General features: G+C 43.8%; 1 protein-coding gene and 1 long non-coding RNA gene across 29 annotated transcripts in view; one reads left to right on the top strand and one right to left on the bottom strand.

The window, feature by feature from the left end:
• Positions 1-19,637, top strand: part of MICAL3 (microtubule associated monooxygenase, calponin and LIM domain containing 3) — a 291,510-nt gene that overhangs the window by 94,364 nt on the left and 177,509 nt on the right. For 3 of the 28 annotated variants that reach the window (XM_053252858.1, XM_053252861.1, XM_053252854.1), the window contains one exon: positions 3,268-3,403. The exons of 24 other annotated variants lie outside the window; for them this stretch is intronic. The gene's annotated coding sequence lies outside the window, so the exon portion shown is untranslated. Of the gene's footprint in view, positions 1-3,267; positions 3,404-17,038; positions 17,061-19,637 lie in introns of those variants that run through there. One more of the 28 variants, XM_053252865.1, reaches the window with a different exon arrangement.
• Positions 12,258-16,798, bottom strand: LOC128326291 (uncharacterized). The gene is made up of 3 exons (XR_008307936.1): positions 16,220-16,798; positions 12,697-12,793; positions 12,258-12,606 (listed from the first exon to the last, which is right to left on the bottom strand). It is a non-coding gene; the product is annotated as an uncharacterized LOC128326291 (long non-coding RNA).

Raw genomic sequence — 19,637 nt, 5'->3', positions numbered from 1 at the left:
GGCTCCAACCTTGTTTGTGAAGGAGAATTCCTGTTTTTCTATTCAGCTGCGGCTCTGGATGTCCATTTAATGCATTGGCTTCATCTCTTCTTAATCTGTTATGCAAAATATAGAATGGTTAGCCATTTGTGGTGGAAGCTTTTCTTCCTGCGGAGGAAACATCTTGATATAGGTTATCCTGTAACTTGTGGGTGGGCAGCTGTGTCATGAGCTAAGGGACAGCAGCTGCTAACTTCCATGTTTAAATAACACTTTTTAAAAGTGCTCAACCAGTGTCAAATCCCAGCAGTGTTGATATGTTGCATTTTTTATAGTATTCCGGCAATTTGCCAGAATACCAGTTCTTGGAGTGCATCTAATGTTGTGGCCCTTGATGTATAAACAGCTTTATTTTAAAATATTTGACTGTATTAATTCACTGCAGTCCTATCTGCATTGCCCTGCTGTTCACAAAAATGGTTAAAAAACCCAGCAATTCTCTTTCTAAATTTTAACTTCTTGGCATCTGCCATATCTATGCACTCTATAGTCTAATTGCCCTTGGTATGAAGAAGAATTTTCTTTCTTTTGTTTTTCGATTCTCCATATGGAAAGACTATAACCTTCAAGGTTTGTAGCTGTGTTAGGAACATAGGAAGCTGCCATATACTGAGTCAGACCATTGCTGACTAGCTCAGTATTGTCTTCACAGACTGGCAGCGGCTTCTCCAAGGTTGCAGGCAGGAACCTCTCTCAGCCCTGTCTTGGAGATGCTGCCAGGGAGGGAACTTAGAACCTTCTGCTCTTCCCAGAGGGGCTCCACCCCCTGAGGGGAATATCTTACAGTGCTCACACTTCTAGTCTCCCATTCAGATGCAACCAGGGCAGACCTTGCTTAGCTAAGGGGACAAGTCATGCTTGCTACCACAAGACCAGCTCTTCTCCTGTTGGTGGTGCTACTAGGTGTAGATAAACCACTTTCAAACATTTCTCTACATTCATTCATTCATTTAAAATAGCCTTCAGTGTATATGCATTAAATGGCACAAATGAAGGCAGAATATGAATGCTTGTTATTTCTATAGTTGAGGCTCTCCAGATGTTGTTGGACTACAATTCCCATTGTCCCCACCAACAGTTTATTGTCGCCGGGAATTATGAGAATCATAGTCCAAAAACAACTGGAGTCTCAGGTTGACCACTCCTACAGACTTGGAGTTTCATCATCCTCACCTAACTTTTCCTTATAAGTAGGAAGGAGTTGGGTGCTCTGAGCTTCAGTTTTCACGTTTGCTGAAATACAATGTGTCAGGCTGGTAATGTAATATGCTAACGAAGCACTAGCTTTTCTTATGACTCAGCAGTGCGCAAAGAAGATTAGTGACTGTCTGTTTGCAAATAACTAGTATGAATTTGGTTTCTCGTGCTGGCGTTGTACTTTTGAGTTTCTAGCTTTGCTGATAATCATCCCATGGGGGTAAGACTAATCAGAGAGTAACAGTCTAGTTGTTGTTAACAACGAATATTTTTATGTAACAAAAAAGGTCTCAAAGCAAACACACACAAAGAAAAGATGATTCCCTGTCCCAAAAAGGCTCACAATCTAAAAAGAAATACAAGGTAGACACTAGCAATAGCCTCTGCAAAGATGCTGTGCTGGGGTTGGATAGGAACAGCTGCTCTCCCCCTGCTAAAGAAGAGTTGCCACTTTAAAAAGGTGCCTCTTTATATCCAGTTAGCAGGGGCATCATGCAGTTATGATGTTACCTAAGGGCTATACCTAAGGGCTCTACAAACGTGCCCCTCAGTTTGGATGAGCAACCGAGGCCTATAACTAGGTTAAGAACATAAGAACAGCCCTGCTGGATCAGGCCCAAGGCCCATCTAGTCCAGCATCCTGTTTTGCACAGTGGCCCACCAGATGCCGCTGGACGCCACAGGCAGGAGTTGAGGGCATGCTCTCTCTCCTGCTGTTACTCCCCTGCAACTGCTACTCAGAGGCATCCTGCCTTTGAGGCTGGAGGTGGCCTTTAGCCCTCCGACTAGTAAGTGACGATAGACCTCTCCTCCATGAAGTTATCCTGCCATTGCAAGTTAGGTGAAGGCTACTCAAACAGGGCCTTTTCTGTGGTGGCACCCCAGCTTTGTAATTCTCTTCCTAGGAACATTCATCTAGTGTGCCAACCTTTACTGTCGATTTAAGGTGCCACCCTGTCCTGTTTTCTGGAGCATTTAAGTAATAGTGGTTTTTCTGTACTACCAGATCACTGATTTTTATCCTGTGCTGCTCTGGTGGGTTGTGATGTGTTTTATTGTGGTATTTGTTTGGTTTCATGAGCTTCTTGTAAGCCACATCTTGTGTATATTTCAGAGATGTGAAGTTGAATATTTTCCATGGATACTTTTCTGAATAATGTTCCCATATTTTATTGTTCTGTGAGAAGTTTTCAATTTCTAAAAATTCATTGTTTCATAAAAGACATTTAGTAACAATGAATGGATGCCATTGCAATGTTAGGCAAGCTTGGCAATTTCAAAGTTGTAATTAATGTTTCTCAGGTGAATAACCGTGTGTGTGTGTGTGTGTGTGTGTGTGTGTGTGTAAAATAAAATGCCAAACAGCATGAATTTGCTTAACAGGGTCCACCCCTCATTTGCATTTGAATGAGAAACATGTGAGAGCAGTGTAAGATATTCCCTTAGGGGATGGGGTCACTCTAGGAAGAGCATCTAGGTTCAAAGTTCCCTCCCTGGCAGCATCTCCAAGATAGGGCTGAGAGGGACTCAGAGGGCTGAGAGGGACTCCAAGATAGGGCTGAGAGGGACCGAAGCTGCTGCCATTCTGTGCAAACAATACTGAGCTAGGTGGGCCAATGGTGTGACTCAGCATATGGCAGCTTCCCATGTTCCTATTTTCTGAGAATGTTTTTAATGCAAATTGTATGCAAAAGAGAGCTTCCTGAGAATTGTCCAAATTTCCAATTCAAATTTTTTCAGAAAGCCTATTTAGCTCTTATTTCCCGAATGGCTGGCTGCGGCCCAGCCTGACCCTGACACTCTCCCATGCCCAAACCTCACTTGTCGATCCCTGATCAATTGCAGATTGCAATCACAACCCGGAGGGCTTACAATCAATTCTGTGCTCTCTATAGCATCAAGCACACCGATGCTAAGTAAATATGTTGTAGTATTATTAGATGTAAGGCACCGATGAGAAAATCTGCAAGGCTTAAAACCCTATACTGCTCTGCTTCTATTCATGAGCTGCTATCTTCCTTCCTCTTAAAGCAAGAAGAATCTCTGGTTGTATCATAGTTCAGAAGAAAATGGCAGATAATGAAAAGAGAAGGATCGGGATTTGGTAGAACCCGTTTGTGTTGGAAATGCTGCTGGGTTTCAGTGTCGAATTTTCCATGCTGCCAGGGTGAGTAATGCAAAAGAGAGATGGGTGGATTTTTACATATAAACATCTGGTTCTGGAAGCAACTAGGGATTGGTACTCAAAGCAGCAGAAGATAATGCAGCACTTCGTGAGCTCTGATGCAGACTGAAGTGCAAATGCAAAGTGTTCCCCGGAGAAAGAATCGGGCGGCCATTATTCAGCCCCTCTCTAGTAAGCTTTGACATCTTATCCTGAATGTACTTAATGTTGCTTGCGCTTGTCTAAAATGGGTAATGTTGGGATTAATAAAGTATCTTCCTTAGTAGATAGCAAAGGGCATATTTTGGTAATAGCAGAAGGTGCCCTTCACTTGTTTTAAACGTATCCTAAAAATGTGAAAGCTGCATTATTGGCATGGAGTAGTCACTCCCAAACTGTGTGCTGCAAGAGAGCTGCCAGTGTGTGTGAATAGTAAGTAGTGAAAATATCCTGCGACCCAAATATCCACCCACAGGGTGGGTGGACGGGTGGCTGCCCGTTCTGTTTGTGTGCATGAATATTTGTATCTTTGCATGGTCTCTGGGCATGTGATGCAGCCACCTTACTGCAACTCAGCAAATCTAGGTCTGGTCAGTACCTGATGGGCGCCCCCCTGGGAACCCCATGGATGCTGCCTGGAGTTCCATGGTGGAAGAAAGGCAGAATACAAATGTAATAAAGCTGTTTGCATGATGGATGCTCTGGCCTTCCAATTAGTCTCTGAGGGCGGCTAATTCTGACATCTGAGCCCCGCTGCGTCAGACCAGAGGTTCACTTAATCCAGCACTATTCCCACAGTGGCCACCTAGAGCTCCCAGAAGCCGGGACATGAACTAACTGTTGCTTACGAGCAACAGGCCCAATGCCTCTGAACAGGGCAGTTCAGTGTAACTGTCATGGCTAACAGATCTACCCTCCATGAACTTTCCCCCCCTCTATCCTCCATGAAATGTTTCCCCTTTTAAAGTAACCTGAGTGAGTGGCCATCCTCGCATCCCACCGCAGAAAATTCTATAAATTATCCATCTCCTCGGTGGTTGTGTTGCAGGGGAGCATGCAAAACAGATGCTGTACCACTGCATTATGCCCCCATTCCATAAGGGGAGGCTTCCAAACCCACATTTCATCCTGCATGCCAACCTTATCCATAGAGAGAAGCCGTGCCCTCACCTCTTGCCTGTGGGCTTCTCAGAGTCATCTAATGGGCCACTGTGTGTAACAGGATGCTGGACTAGACAGGCCTGATCCAGCAGGGCTGTTATGTTCTTATGTGATGGGATCCTTCCATCATTCTTTCTTCTGTACCCCCTCAGACTAGGTAACCCATCATTGAAGAAGACCACCAGGTTATTCCTTTGCACTTCCAGACTTAACTGGTCACCTGCCTGTCTGTGTTGAATATTCCTGCTGCAGGTTAGGTTGAAGACCCACACATGTATAGAATTGTGGGCATCTGATGCACCACAAGAGTGTTTTCGAGAAGCCCCCTGTGCAAACGTGTCCCTAGATAAACGCATGTTCAGTTCTTTTCTCTTGCACTCTCTTACATCAAGCCTAATCTTAAGGTGCTGACAGCACTTGGTTGTCTGCTTATTTTAGTGTACAGTATTGATTTCAAGTTTTTCCCCTGCATCTGAGAGCTTAAATTGGAAATCTGTTAGTTTGCCACTTTTGTTCTGTCAACATGTGTAATGCCTTTACTTGGCAAAAAGCAAATGAGTGTTTTGTTTTGTTCTTTTTGCCTTTCATCAAAGCAATTGGTAACAAGCCACAAGTGCTATTAAGCTTGCTCTTTTCTTTTTTTTTAAAAACCAGTGTGATTAATTTTGCAATGGGCCTGGTTCTCTCTTTACTTTTTGACCTGGGGTACATATGCCAGGGTACATGCGAAACCATACAGTGTGCATCCTGGAATACAGAAGAATAACAATCACAGTTGTGTGTATGGGCTACTTGTATGTACTGTACTTAGTGCTTCAAACACACCACAGTGGGATAAAGTTGGATTTTCTTACACAGAAATTTCTACATAGGTGAGCAGTAATGTGTGAAGCTTTCCGAGTGTGCAAATCAAGACACACTTCCCCTCCCACCCCGGGATTTTACCTCTTCTTCATTTATAAGCTCTGTGTTAAGATTCTCCCTTCTTAAAGTCCCACTGTAAATCCTTCCCACAGATAAAATAATGCATGGAAAACTTAGACACGGTCCTACTTGTAATACTAAATGAAAGATTGAAGAGGGTTGCACCAGCTGAGCACAGATTGAAACCACATGTGTACAGTTTTGGTTTATTCATATGTGTGTTATAAGCTACTGCCCAGCAGTGCCTTGGGGAGAATCAAAATAATTGTTATGTATCTGGGGCATCTCTGCTCTGTTATCGTTTTCTTTTCTTAGAAGTGGGTCCTCCAAGCTTGTCATAAACCAAGACCATCACCCCTGCAGTACTCAGTTTTTAAAAAATGTGTTATATCTCTAGCCTACCCTTCAGGTTTAAAAAAAACAACCCTGTGTAGCCTGCAGTAGTTTACAAACAAGCAAACAGGATGCAGTAAAATATCATTAAAGCAAATACGGAAGCATAGCACAATAAACTTCAGTTAACTGTCATCAAGATCTGGGCAAATGAAAAAGTCTTTACGTGGTGCTGAAAAGAAAACAGTGAGCTCGGTGAGGCTCCTTAGGGAGACCATTCTGAGGATGAGGCATTGCCCCAGAAAAGGGACTTTGCTGGGTCCCTGCCCAACACACCTGGAACGGGGCCTCTGAGGCCAACCTCAACACCCAAGCAGGGTGATCTGTGGACCTGAGTTGGTTCCAAAGGCCTGACCTGACCCTGCACCTCTTTTTGGTGCTCGACTCTGTTGGCGCAAGGCAAACTGGGCAGTGGCCCAGAGTGGAGTGGGCATTAGGTAGGTTGGGAGCTACTGATAGTTGGCGAGGAGAGCGGGTCTTGTAGTAGCAAGCATGACTTGTCCCATTAGCTAAGCAGGGTCTGCCCTGGTTCCATATGAATGGGAGACTAGATGTGTGAGCACTGGAAGAGGTTCCCCTCAGGGGGTGGAGCAGCTCTGGGAAGAGCAGAAGGTTCCATTCCAAGTTCCTTCCCTGGCATCTCCAAGATAGGGCTGAGAGAGATTCCTGCCTGCAACCTTGGAGAAGCCACTGCCAGTCTGTGAAGACAATACTAAGCTATATAGACCAATGGTCCGACTCTGTATATGGCAGCTTCCTATGTTTCTGGACTTCTCTGAAGTTGCTCTCTAAGCTTTGGGGCTTGCTTCTCCCTCCCCTTCCTTTCCTTTCCAGCCAATATGCAGGTTTGATTGGCTGAATGTGGGTATACTGGTGCCATTTTTAATCTCTCTCTCTTTTTCCCAGGGTTGCTTTTTCTTTTCCATGAATTTCTCATTAGTTTTACCCCCAACAAAGCGGCTTCTCTCCTGTAATCCGGGGATTTCTGTCAGTGTGCACATGCTGCTGTTTTGTGACCTTCTCCACCTCCGCCTCATTTTGTGACTGGTGCTACACCCCCCCCCCGAAGTTGCTATTTAGCAATGTTAGTTTGGGAGGCTGTTTCATGGTGGCTCTGGCAAAAAAAGAAGAAGTAACTCGTGCAAACCCCAAGGCCTTGCAGAGGCCCAAGGCACTGAGATGGGGAGGTATGAGCTTGACTCGTGCCCAGGGCTGAGACGTCTCCCCGGAATGTAACAATTGAACATAACATAAGCAAGAACAGATATTGTGTGCTGGGCATGAGATCAGATGGCAACAGTGCAGTTCTAAAAGCAGTCGATGGGCTTGTTTTCCTCTTCCCGCTGCCCATAAGTGTTTAGATGCAATTTGGCCGCCCAAGAATGGTCGAATGTGCCAAGGCAGAGGCTTTGGGGCCTCTGCGGCTTTGACTACTGTGCTCACAAACTTGGCCTGAATTGCTGACCTTGTGCCGGTTAGCAAAAGCATAGAGGATGAGGTGGTACCATGCTCTGTCCTGCCCCCATTCCTGCCCTATTGTTTGGGAGCCATTCAAGCATGATATTAAATTAGATTGCATTCACTTGGCTCAGTGTCCATAAACAATATTTGTTCTGTCGCTGTCTTTCGTGGGCTGCCCCGTTTCCACTCATTGCTCCCCTCCCTCCATGTGTGTGTCATGAACCTAGTAGAGATGGCTCCATTCTGTCCAAGCCAGCCATTCCTTAGACGAAATGCAATGCAAGCTAATGATTTCGGGTGTAATGAGGTTTGAGGCTGGGAACTAAAGACTGGTAGCCCATGCACATCTTTGGCTAGGGGCCATGAGATTTACCATTCCACCAGCAGCAAACAGAAGTTCCAAAAACCTGCTATAAATTCAATGATTTGCTACCACGGTTTTGAAATGGTTCCTGGAAGGTGGAATCTTTCCACATTGATTTTGCCTGGCAAGGAATCCTTACACATCTAGCATGAAACCAGGCATCTACTGACCAGCTTGCCAGTGAATTATGCTTCCAGCCTTCTGGTGAGCAGAATATACCGAGTGCCACCCTGATTTTCTCACCAGAAGTCTCATTTCCACTGCTATTTTTGAGAAGATACAAAACAGCAGGAATCCTGTTCTGAGCCATAGGATATGGCTCCCGCTGTTCCTTACTGTCTCACTCTCCCACTGCAAATGATGGGGGACACATTTATTTCCTAAACCCTCTGCCTCTGTGCCAGAAAAGGAATTGAGGGAATAGAGGTGATTGGGGGTGACCACAGATACAACTCACAGTTGGCTAGTGAGCTAAACCTAAATGTGTGGATTCCTGCATCAGGCCCTTGCAAACTGTGGAGAACTCTGAGGAATCATGTTCTCAGATGTATACCTGGTTGCATGGCACACCTGCCTGACAGGGCATCTGGTTTTACTGTTATGTGAATGTGCTATGCAATAATCCTGGCACATGCACATAGCAGGAGAAGCTATCTTTCAAGGAAGCTTGTCGCTGTTGACCTTCACGTAGAGAACCCTCTGCTAAAGTTCTAAAGAATCCCAGGGCTTCCCAGAGCACAATTTGAAAAGCACTTGCTTACTCATTTCATAGAAGTCTTGGCTCCTTTTAACTGGCTGTGGCATTTGCCAGATCAATATTTCCAAAGTCACGGAACATTCTGGAGCTGGAGTGGGTTGAAATGAAGAATATTGATTTTGCTCCATGGGGATGTACGGAGGATTGCAGAAAGAAAAGTTAGAGCATTAGGAAGTTAATGTATTGGGCAAGGTTATTAAATGGATATTACCAAGATATGTGTAGAGGTTTTTCCTCCATTCTCTATTTAGTTCAAGATAGCAGGAAAATAATGCATCAAAATCCAGTAGCAAAATTTTGCTACTGGGTCTGCCAATACTTGAAATAAAAATAAGTCTTGTACTTGGGCTCGTGTGGGTACAGCTAGTAGGTGGTATAGCGATACTGGCCACTTTGAAACTAAATCTGGATTAAAGACAACTTGTTCATGATTGGGCCAAAAATTGCTTGGAACCACTAAACAAAATAATTTTACAGCGGTAAGCTTAGAAGCTGAATGCCAGGAGAATGGAAAACAAAAGTATATTACTCTGAACTGTAGTTTGTTTGCATGTTTGGTAGCTCAAACCAGCCATGTTTTGGGTTTTAAACAGGGGTCAGTGTAAGCCATAGTTTGGCATTGGTGTATGAACTAAGCCACTGAATGCAGCCTGTTAGAGGGACTCTCTAGGACTTCATGCAAAGATGTGATGGTAGAGACCATTCTTTGGTGCAACAGAGCTGGACTCTTCTGTTCACCACATTAAAGTCTGCAGGCTGCTGAAACCTCTTCTTGCAGTGATAGTATGTTGTAGAGAAAGAAGACGCTGGAAAAATCAAACCACATACTTGGGCGCAGGATGTGGAAGAGTCAAGATTCCTGGACAGGTTGTGTGTTTGGAATTTGGAATTATCCATCCACTTGCAGTTGCTTGATCCTTGGCTGCTGTTAGCCTGCCTCAGAAATGTTTCCCTCTGCTTTCCAGCAAACATACAATCACTGGGCTATCTTTAGTCAGCTGTGGCTTAACTTCACCTCAGAAGAGACAGGACTCTGCAGATGGTTTACATTTTCCTGTGTGAAACACACTCTTGTGCACCCCGTCCCTCATCCACTTTTCTCCAAATCATTGTTGAGCTGACTTCCTCTTGCTGTTAAAAATTTCCTCTACGATGGGTAGATGAGGTGGATCATTTAGCTGAACAAGAGCCGGAAATTCAATCTCTCTGACTTGAGGTCTCTGTTGACTTATTTTCCTTCCTTTGCAGCATCATATCCCTACTGCTCTGAAGTTTCTGAAGGATGTCTGGGTACACTCAAAATGTAGTATTGCAAGAAAACATGGTAGAGTGTGTTCCCCGGCTGTTATGCTGAAAGGGCACTTGGGTTATACTGAACAATTATACCCTCGGCTCCCCTCCTGTCCTCATGTGCTTTTCAAAAATCATGGTCTCCTACCCATAGCCTTCCAATACTTCTTAAAAAAGAGAAAGTTTTGTCCTGTTGAAATGTTCAACTACTTGAGTGTGTAGCCTCCAAATAAATGCTATACAATTGTATGCTATCCACATTTTCTGTCTCTTTTGGGGTTAACATTTTATTGCATTAAACTTGATAAACAAGTAATGTGTGTATTAATCTACATTTCACTAAATATATTCTCTATTTCAAACTCAAAATTCATTCCCGCTCTTATGTCACATTTTGGTTCCATAGTTCTGAGAGGAGGGTGGGGGAAGAAAGGGAGGAGGTGGTGGGAGAGAACCCAGTGGTTTTCCCCTAACTTGGCAAAAAGGCACCTTTTAACGTGGTGATTCTCTTTATTTAGCAGGGGGAGAGTAACTGGCCCTATCCACCCCCAGCACAGTACCTCCCGTGACTGTTGCTGGTGTCTATCTTATGTTTCTTTTAGATTGTGAGCCTTTTAGGGACAGGGAGCCATCTTATTTATTTATTATTTCTCTGTGTAAACCACCCTGAGCCATTTTTGGAAGGGCAGTATAGAAATCGAATGACTAAATACATAAATATGCGGTTGACAGACAGAAGGTCTTGTACATGGCTGTATATGGTGCCAGGTTTGAGAAGGGAATTACTCCCGTGATGCATCAGTCACTCTGGCTATCAGTCAGTTCCAGGTAAAGTCAAAGCTCTTAATGCCTTAGGCCCACATTAGCTAAGACTACCTCTCCCCACATGAATCTCTTCCAGTGAGTACATGTAATGCTTAGTACATGTAATCCTCTTTGTATTCCACTGCCTTCTGAAATGTGGTTGGATGGGATGTGTGATAGGGTCACTTGTGCTGAAGCACCAGGCTATCTTTATTTTATTTCACACATTTATATACCACCCACTACCAAAGTCTCTAGGCAGTTTAAAAGAACCAAACAAACCAAAAAAGTTAACACATTTAAAACTTATATAAAATGTAAAGTTAAAACAATAAATAAAATTTAGCTGAAAACATAAAACTTCAACCAAAAGCTTGGCTAAAGCGATGTGTCTTCAGCTTTTTCCTAAAAGCCATCAAGAATGGAGCAGCTCTAATCTCAGCAGGAAGTGCATTCCACAGTCCTGGGGCAACTACAGTGAAGGCTCTCCTCTGTCGTCACCAGACGAGCTGGTGGCACCCTTGGACGAACTTCCTCTGATGATCTCAATAAGCAGCAGGCTTCATAACAAAGAAGACGTTCTCTTAAATACCTTGAGCCCAAGCTGTTAAGGGCTTTTTAGGTAATAACCAGTACTTCTTATTTTGCCCAGAAACCTATTGGCAGCCAGTGCAGTTCTTTCAAAACAGGAGTGATATAATTTCTTTGGGACAACCCGGAGACAAACCTGGCAGCAGAATTCTGCACCAATTGCAGTTTCTGGACTACATACAAAGGTAGCCACATAGAGTGCATTGCAATAGTCAAGCCTGGAGGTGATCAGTATGTGTACCACTGTCTTGGTCACACTCTTCCAGGAAATGGCACATTTGGCATATCAGCCAAAGTTCAAAAAAAGCGCTCCTGGCCACCGCCTCCATCTGAGATATCAAAAACAGAATTGGGTGCTCCCAAACTGTGTACTCCCAAAGTACCCCCAAACTGTGAACCTATTATTCTTGTGGGAAGATATCATTTTTATAGACCACAGCCACTCCACCTCCCTGTCCACATCCTCTCATCTGCTCAACAACAGAATATGTTGTAGGGAGAAACTGGGCCACTAGCCTCTCTCAACCAGGTCACTGTAGTGCATACCAGATCAGCCCCCTCATCCATAATCAAGTCATGGATAATTTCTGATTTATTTTGGATTTTGGACTGACCTGGCATTACAAAGGGGCAAGGTGAGGCAAGGTCAAATAGCTGACAGGGCAACTGGAAGGGGAAACAGCTGTTAAGTTTGTTTTCCCTTCCCCTGTAATGGCCTGCTGACCTGCCAATGCTCTTTCTTCTTCTGTTACCCACCACCACCAAGATAACCGCTCCCTGCTGAGAAACACACACCCCGTCTCTCCATCCCCAGATAGGCCTAGACACATCCTTCAGCCAAACTAATGAGAGGGGCAGTCTCAATACAGACCACAAAATCCTTTAAAAATGTTTACTGCCCCCAGCCCTCAATCCCACCACCAAAGGCCAGCCCGCTTTGGCAACAAACAAAGTCTGTATGTCAGGGATCTTCTTACAAGCAAGCAGAAGCAGCAACAGTAGGATGGAAAATCTGCTTACCTCTGCCTCCCCCATGCACCTCCTATGCAACTCTTTGTCTCAAGATGTGCATTTATTGTCATCCTTGCTATTGTTTCACCACTGATTGAAAATATTGTTTTTTCATCAGTTTTATTTATCTTCCGTTAAAGTAATTTGTTAAGTAGTTGGCTGCTTCAATGTTTATCTGCTGTGTTTTATGTATTATTTCCAGAGAAGTAGCTGTGCTAGACTGTTGCAGCAAAACTATATTCGTGTAGATTCCCTTTCTTTTGTCAAGATGTCATCTTTGTGAGACTTCCGTGGTTCCATTTTTGGAAATTGAACAGTGGACTATAAATCCTCAGGCAGAGTTTAAAATATCTTATGATACTGATGGTATGGTGACATTGCCAGACCTTCCTTCCTCTTGGGACTGCACATTCAGCCGATGGATGTAATAGTTAAAACTGCCACTCCTAGCTACTGGGCATAGTAATAAGATAATTAAATTTAATTGTTTTAACAATAACAGCAGTCATACAACATTAGATGTAACAACATATATCTCACCTGAAAGAAAATTTCAAAATAAGCATGAAGTATGGATTCAGATCCTTATTCACATGAAATCTGGTTGATCCAGGAGGCCACTCAGGGCTTCTTAAAGCTAAAGAAAAATATGTGAGCAAACAAGTGCCAAGGCAAAAGTAGCTACGAGTTTGAGCAAACTTTGGGCCATTAGCAAGTATAAGTTTTGGGAGTGTAGGGGGGACTTAGTGTTATCACCTTCTCAAGAATTCTGGGAGGAATCTGTCTCTTACTCCAGGGATCCCCAACTGTGGGTTTCCAGATTTTGTTGGACTATAACTCCATTGTTCCCTGCCATGGCCACCTTTTGTTCTTGTGGCAGGGGATTATGGGGATTGCGGTCCATCATCTGGGGACCTATGGAGCAGCACAATAAATAATGTAGATTTTCTGTTGTGTCTGTACCACATGTATGTGCATGCATTATCAGTGCAACTTTTTATTAATCCAGGAGAGAACTATCAAAAAATAGACAAGCTTTTTCAGAACGTTCCCTGAGACAGCTTGTAATTACTGAGCCAATTCAAAACAAAGTGAGCAGAGCTCACCCATCACTACTTCTATTTTACAACTCTATCTTTTTACCCTGGGGTTTAAATTAAATGAGCTTCTGAATCCCTATATCACAATTTAATATGCAAAACAAGGACACATTTGTTTCCTCCTGTTTTATATGCTACTTCAAATAGAGTTTTCACAACACAAGTGATTTGTGCTTCTGAATTTGCACATCAAAATGTCTGAATTGTCCTTGAGACAATGTCTGACAATCTATTGCAGCCATCATTCTGGAACAGATCCATTTGTAAGATGAATGGTATTGAATTATAGACCTTTGGGGAAAAGCACTTCCTTGTATTTAATATCCAGAGATCAAATCCCGTGAGCCCTATAACCATTTAAACCTGCTCTAAATTGAATAAAACTGTAGCTTAGCAAAAAGAATGTAGATCTGATACTGAAGTCTCACAGAGACTAGATTAATTTAGAACAAAAGCATAAGTATATATCAGTGTTTGCTTCTATTTTATCAAAGCTTGTGTGAAAGTCATGTTTGGCAGTAAAGTAGTTCTATTTCTGGAATATAGAGGGGCTGCAGCACACAGTAGCAGATCCCACATGCATGCAGCAAATGTTCCTGTCTGTAGGACCACTGCATGTTATGATCTACTTGCTGGAATCATGCACTGATTAATGCAGTTTCTTCAGAGAGGGTTGTAGCTGAGAGGGCTAATCCTTGGTCTCTACAAGTACGACTGAGACAAATATTTATATACCGCTTTTCAACCAAGTCCCCAAAGCGGGTTACATAGATATAAACAAACAACTAAATGTAGAGCTGGGAAAGACCCGTGACTGAACCTGTGGAGAGCCCCTACCAGCCAGTGTGAGTAAGATGACTCAGGCAGCTTTATATGTGTTAAGCCAGCAGTATCAAGTTGGTGCAGTTAGAGATTATTAATTAATTAATTAATTAATAATTTATTCAATTTCTATACTGCCCTTCCAAAAATGGCTCCAGGCGGTTTATATAGAGAAATAATACATAAATGAGATGGCTCCCCGTCCCCAAAGGGCTCACAATCTAAAAGAAACATCAGATAGACGCCAGCAACAGTCACTGGAGGTACTGTGCTGGGGGTGGAAAGGGCCAGTTACTCTCCCCCTGCTAAATAAAGAGAATTGCCACATTAAAAGGTGCCTCTTTGCCAAAAGAGGCATATATTTATACAATTTATACCTAGCTACTCACTGCACAGGCAGATAACATAGTGGTTTTCAGTTATAGTACAATGCAGCTTAAGTGGCACAGTGGGAAAATGCTTGACTAACAAGCAGAAGGTTGCCTGTTTGAATCCCTGCTGGTATGTTTTCCATTCTATGGGAAACACCTATGTCAGGCAGCAGTGATATAGGAAGATGCTGAAAGGCATCATCTCCTACTGCACGGGAAGAGGCATTTGGGGGTGGAGCCACCATTGGGCGAATGGGTTCAAAGAACCTGGGCCGCCCCCAATCAGGGACTATGAATTCTGCCCCAGACACACACACCCCATCCTATGTCTGATGTCAGATGCAGGGGCGTTATTTTCGGTCCCAAACAGGACCCAAACAGGAGGTGTCGAAATTGACGTGATGGCACACTTTACTTAATATTTGATCCCAGTAAACTAGGAAATATATGTGAAACAAAACAAAGGTCTACACCTCCTATTCTGAAACACTCTCTCTTCTCCCAGCATGGCAAAGCTTTGAAATACGAGTTTATTAAGAGAAAGTAAGTGCAAACATTCCTGGATAAGGAATTCCACAAGAAGGATACTACAGCTCAGAGTTCTCCTGGATCTAGTAGCTGAAACTCTAGAGGCACCTAAAGCAACTCTTTCCTGAAGATTTTAGGCATGGCAGGAGAGAGTGAGAGAGAGAATTGGGAGTATATAGAAGAGAAATTAACCTTCAAGGTGCAGGGAGTGGCTGGGATATGCCACTCAACCCAGCTTTGGGTGGTGTCTCTTGCCCAATGGCTCTGTATATGTTGTCTATTTGTAAAGCTAAAACGGACTTTTGCAGCTGTTTCACTAGTGAAACTGATGCCACCTCCATCACAGTAGGTGGTGGGGCAATTTTATTTTATTTGCAGTAAAACCACATGGTGTGAAAACTGGTATTTGTATATAGAAGAGTTCAGTCTGTCCTCTTCTTTAAGAGACCCCCCCCCCAAAAAAAAAATCTAAAATGTACTACAAGGCCAGACTGAAAATGGCAGGTTCCTTTGCATGGTGAGCAAACACATTAGTTCTCACTCCTGTTGCTTTGCCAGTACCGCAGCTGGCCTCACAGAAGTGACTTCTTAATACTTCTATATTTATCTTGGATGGGAGGGTGCATGTGGGAATGGGGGCAAATTCTTGGCAGGAAACAAGCCCCTGCCTTCCCTTCCAGCCACAGGCGTGTGTGTTGCCGTCCACTTCTTCTCCTTCTTCCTTCTGTGAAAACTGATGTCACCGGCGTCCTAATCAGTCCTGTATGGCTGCCGGCCAAGGTCAGGAAGGGGACACTGCACACTATATTACTGAATTCTCTAGCTACCTTTTTGGGCTAAGTGTACAAGCTTTAACTCTTCTTAACTTAGCCAGAGATGTGCCTAATTGCATTCAGTTGAATATGCCAGAGATCAAAGCCCCATTACTTTTGATGTCTATATTTGTTTATTTATATGCACGTAGGTCAGTTGGTCTCCATCCTACCTGAGAATAAATAGGGTATTTGGTGCTTATATAGCTGCAAGCATTAATCTATGTTATAAATTAAGCAATGAGTTGCAGGCTTTACATTAGGGATTTTTAATTAGGGCTGTTCCCCAGACTAACGTGTTTTCAGTGCTAGGCCGTAGGCAGCCCTGGAGGGTGAGAGCCAGGATTACAAGCTAAGAGTTGGATACAGTGGAGAAGTGGTTTCCCTTGCTAAGTCCCAGGCCTGGCCTGGAAGGTGTTAAGGTACTTACCATTCTGGGAGAGCCAATTGTTTGTCACGAACCCTGCCACTTATTGAGCTCATCTGGGGAGCTCCACCAGTTGCCACCAGCTCCTCTGGAGGCGGCTCGGGGCCGGGCCTTCTTTATGGCTGCCCCAGGACTCTGGAATGCATACCCTGTCAAAACAAGAGCTTCTCCATTCTTATTTCTTTTTAAAAGACCCTTGAGACACACCTCTTTTCTCAGGCTTTTAATTAAAATCTATATGTGCCAAGGTGTGCCTTGGAATGTGCGTCCCAGAGCCCAGCTGATTGGCTGGGCGGCGGACGTGCCTGATTGTCTGAGGCACACCCAGGAGGATTGGTCGCCACGGCCGCGGAGGCCTGGCCCAGCCGTGGAAGCGAGGCCCAGGAGGGGGGAAAGAAAGTGCAGGGGCAGAAGTGGTGGTGGGGAGGAGAGGCGGCTGGGCCCAGAAGCGGAGACTGGGGCAGAAGGTGGGGGGAAAGAGGTAACCGCCAGCCCCAAATTGCACACAGATGCTCTGTGCAGGGTCCATTAGTTGTTTTTATAATTCTCCGGGGTGTGCCTTGGAATGTGCATCCCAGCGCCCTGCTGATTGGCTGGGCGGTGGACGGGCCTGATTGGCTGAGGCACACCCAGGAGGATTGGTTGCCTCGGGAGCGGCAGGCCTGGCCGCAGAGGCGGGCCCAGCCCAGCCGTGGAGGCAAGGCCCAGGAGGGGGGAGAGAAGGGGGGGCAGAAGTGGTGGTGGGGAGGAGAGGCGGCTGGGACTGAAAGTGGAGACTGGGGCAGAAGATGGGGGGGAAGGGGGAAGCGCCGGCCCCAAAGAGCGCACAGATGCTCTGTCCAGGGTAGGCTAGTTGTTTTTATCCTGTGAAATTATTTTGTTTCACTCTATGAATTGTTTTTAATTCTTTTTATTCTGTGAAAATGTGTTAATTGTGTTTGTTTTTTATATTGTAATTTGGATTGTGTATATTGCCTAGCAATGTATAAATCAGGTGGTATATAGGTATGATTGAATAAATAAATAAGATTTTCAGCTTTTGGTGGGTCAAGTCACTCTAGAACCCAGAAGTGCTTTACTGCCCAGAGGATCCTCTGACCTGTGACTTGGGCATCTTGTCGCATGTGGTGAAACAGCACATGCTTCTGTGTGTTCCAGTTGTTTGATGCAGCCTTAGTGGGAAAAACACTGTGCTTGGTCACCTGTGGAATAATTGCCTGCAGACAGGTGAGGAAGCATTTCTTTATAGGACAGAGTTGTTGACCTGCCACAAATTACTAATAAGGGTTAGAAAAAAAAGAGTTGATGAAGTGGTAAGCTTTGTGGACAAACCTGCTCATGGAGTCAATATCTCTAGCACCTTTCCAAATAGCACTTTTTAATATGTTACAAAGCATATTAAAAAATTTTCCATTGCATTTATAGGATTATATAATGGCTTGGAAGCAATCTGTATCCCAGATAAGAAGGAAGGAAAACTTGCCTACAGTGTTGTAGCTAGTTGAGAGCTACTTCTTAAGACAGGGCTTCTCAAATTTTGGTCCCCAGATGTTGGGACTACAACTCCAATAGGCCCCAGCCACAATAGCTAAAGGGATGGTGGGAGCTGTAGTCAAACATCTGGGGGCCCAAGTTTGAGAAGCCCTACCCTAAGTAATTTGACTGGGCTTGCTTCTGATGCTTCTCCTGGCTGAGTGAGTGTTCACATTCTTTCTTCCAATGCACTTGGTGGTTCACGTTTTAAAATAATAGCTTGCAGTTTAATAGACAAGATACAAAAGGGGCAGCGAATAGGGCTGGTGGTATGTTTGGTACTTTCTCATGGAGGGAGAAGTCTCTGTAGGAGGGAAAGGGAGTGTCACTTCTTTTTCACCAGAAAGCCAAAGGCTGTATTTCATTTTGACTTGAAGGATGTGTTCGGTACAAGAAAATATTAGCCTGCTGCTTTTCTACTTGCTTTCCTCAATAGGCAGTATTTAGCCATTGGACAGGAGGGGAGGGGTTTATGGTTCCCTTTCCCACTGGTGTGATTGGGTCTTGGTTCTAAAGATAGATCACCCACCCAGAAGTCTGTTATACTTAGTACAGGGGTGGGTTAAAGAGACCTGGACTCAAGACTCCTGACTAAATTTCCAGCCCCACCCAACTCTACTTTTGACTACTACTTCTTATTTTACAGCAACTGGCATCGGTGACAAATTAGGTTTTCTCTTTGGTAAACTCATAAATATTTTGTAATTTAATCAGTGTAGTCTATGTATTTTTAATCAGTGTATGCCACATTTTTTGGGATGAACATTTTGAAAAGGGGAATTATGGAATACTTGGAGCTCTCCAAAAGACCCCTAAAAATTGAAAATGTTTTGGGTTGGTTCATTACTACTACTACTACTACTACTACTGCTACTACTACCACTACCTATATACTGCTTTTCAACAGAAGTTTTCAAAGTGGTTTACATCAAAAAACAAAGTAAGTGAATACGATGATTTGATGTCCCCAAAGGGCACACAATCTAAAAAACAAGGCCCAAGGTAAACACCAGCAACAGCCATTGGAGGATGCTCTGCTGGGGTTGCATAGGGCCAGTTGCTCTTCCCCTGCTAAATATAAGAGAACCACCACTTTAAAAGGCACCTCTTGGCTCAGTTAGGCATTTTTTCTTTCAAATCTGCCGCATTCCTAGCAATAGCGATATAGCTATTTGGCTACATGATAACATCATTGAAGGCTGACTGAATTAGCCGAGTTTGGCGTCAGCTGAGGGCATGACTGTGTGCAGGACTGCTATTGCCACTTTCTGTTTTAAAATTAGGAGGTGCTTCTCATGATCTCCAGTATTCCTAAGTTTTCATTAAATGCAGCCTCTGGAATTTACAGCCATTGGGTTATGGCTCTGCAGTTAATTGAACATTTGTATTTCAATGTGGAGAAATACTGTATTATTTAGTAGATGTCTACCCCTGTTGTTTGACATGATTGTGTTTCTTGAGTGGCCGCCGCCTTACTGCTTTTGACTTTGTATTTATTAAATACCAGAGGTTCTCAAACCTGAATCCCCAGATGATGTTGAACTACAGCTCCCACCATCCCCCCAAAAAACTGTCTTCATTTTAGGAGGTACTCCTGTGTTTTGTGTTTATGTGCTTGTGCTTGTTTACGATTATCCTTTCTTTCCCTCTTGTTGTCTTGCCTTTTTCATTAAAGCAAAAAGCTTCCAAAATTCTCACCCTGGGGCGTGTGCCAGGGCTTTCCCTTCTTCCTCCTTTGTTTTATGTAAGGAAATCTTGGTATGTGGCCTAAATATTTCCTTTGTTTGATCCAATAACCCAGCATTGCATATTTTTGAATACTCTCAAATGAAGCTTAGTTGCTCTGGAAGAGAGCTTGGTAGTTCACTCATCCACAGCTGGAGACAAA

The sequence above is a fragment of the Hemicordylus capensis genome, chromosome 5 (genome assembly GCF_027244095.1).
Source record: "Hemicordylus capensis ecotype Gifberg chromosome 5, rHemCap1.1.pri, whole genome shotgun sequence".
NCBI classification, from domain to species: Eukaryota; Metazoa; Chordata; class Lepidosauria; order Squamata; family Cordylidae; genus Hemicordylus; species Hemicordylus capensis.
Note: the sequence above shows the minus strand (reverse complement) of the source record. Positions and strands in the feature narration are given on the sequence as shown.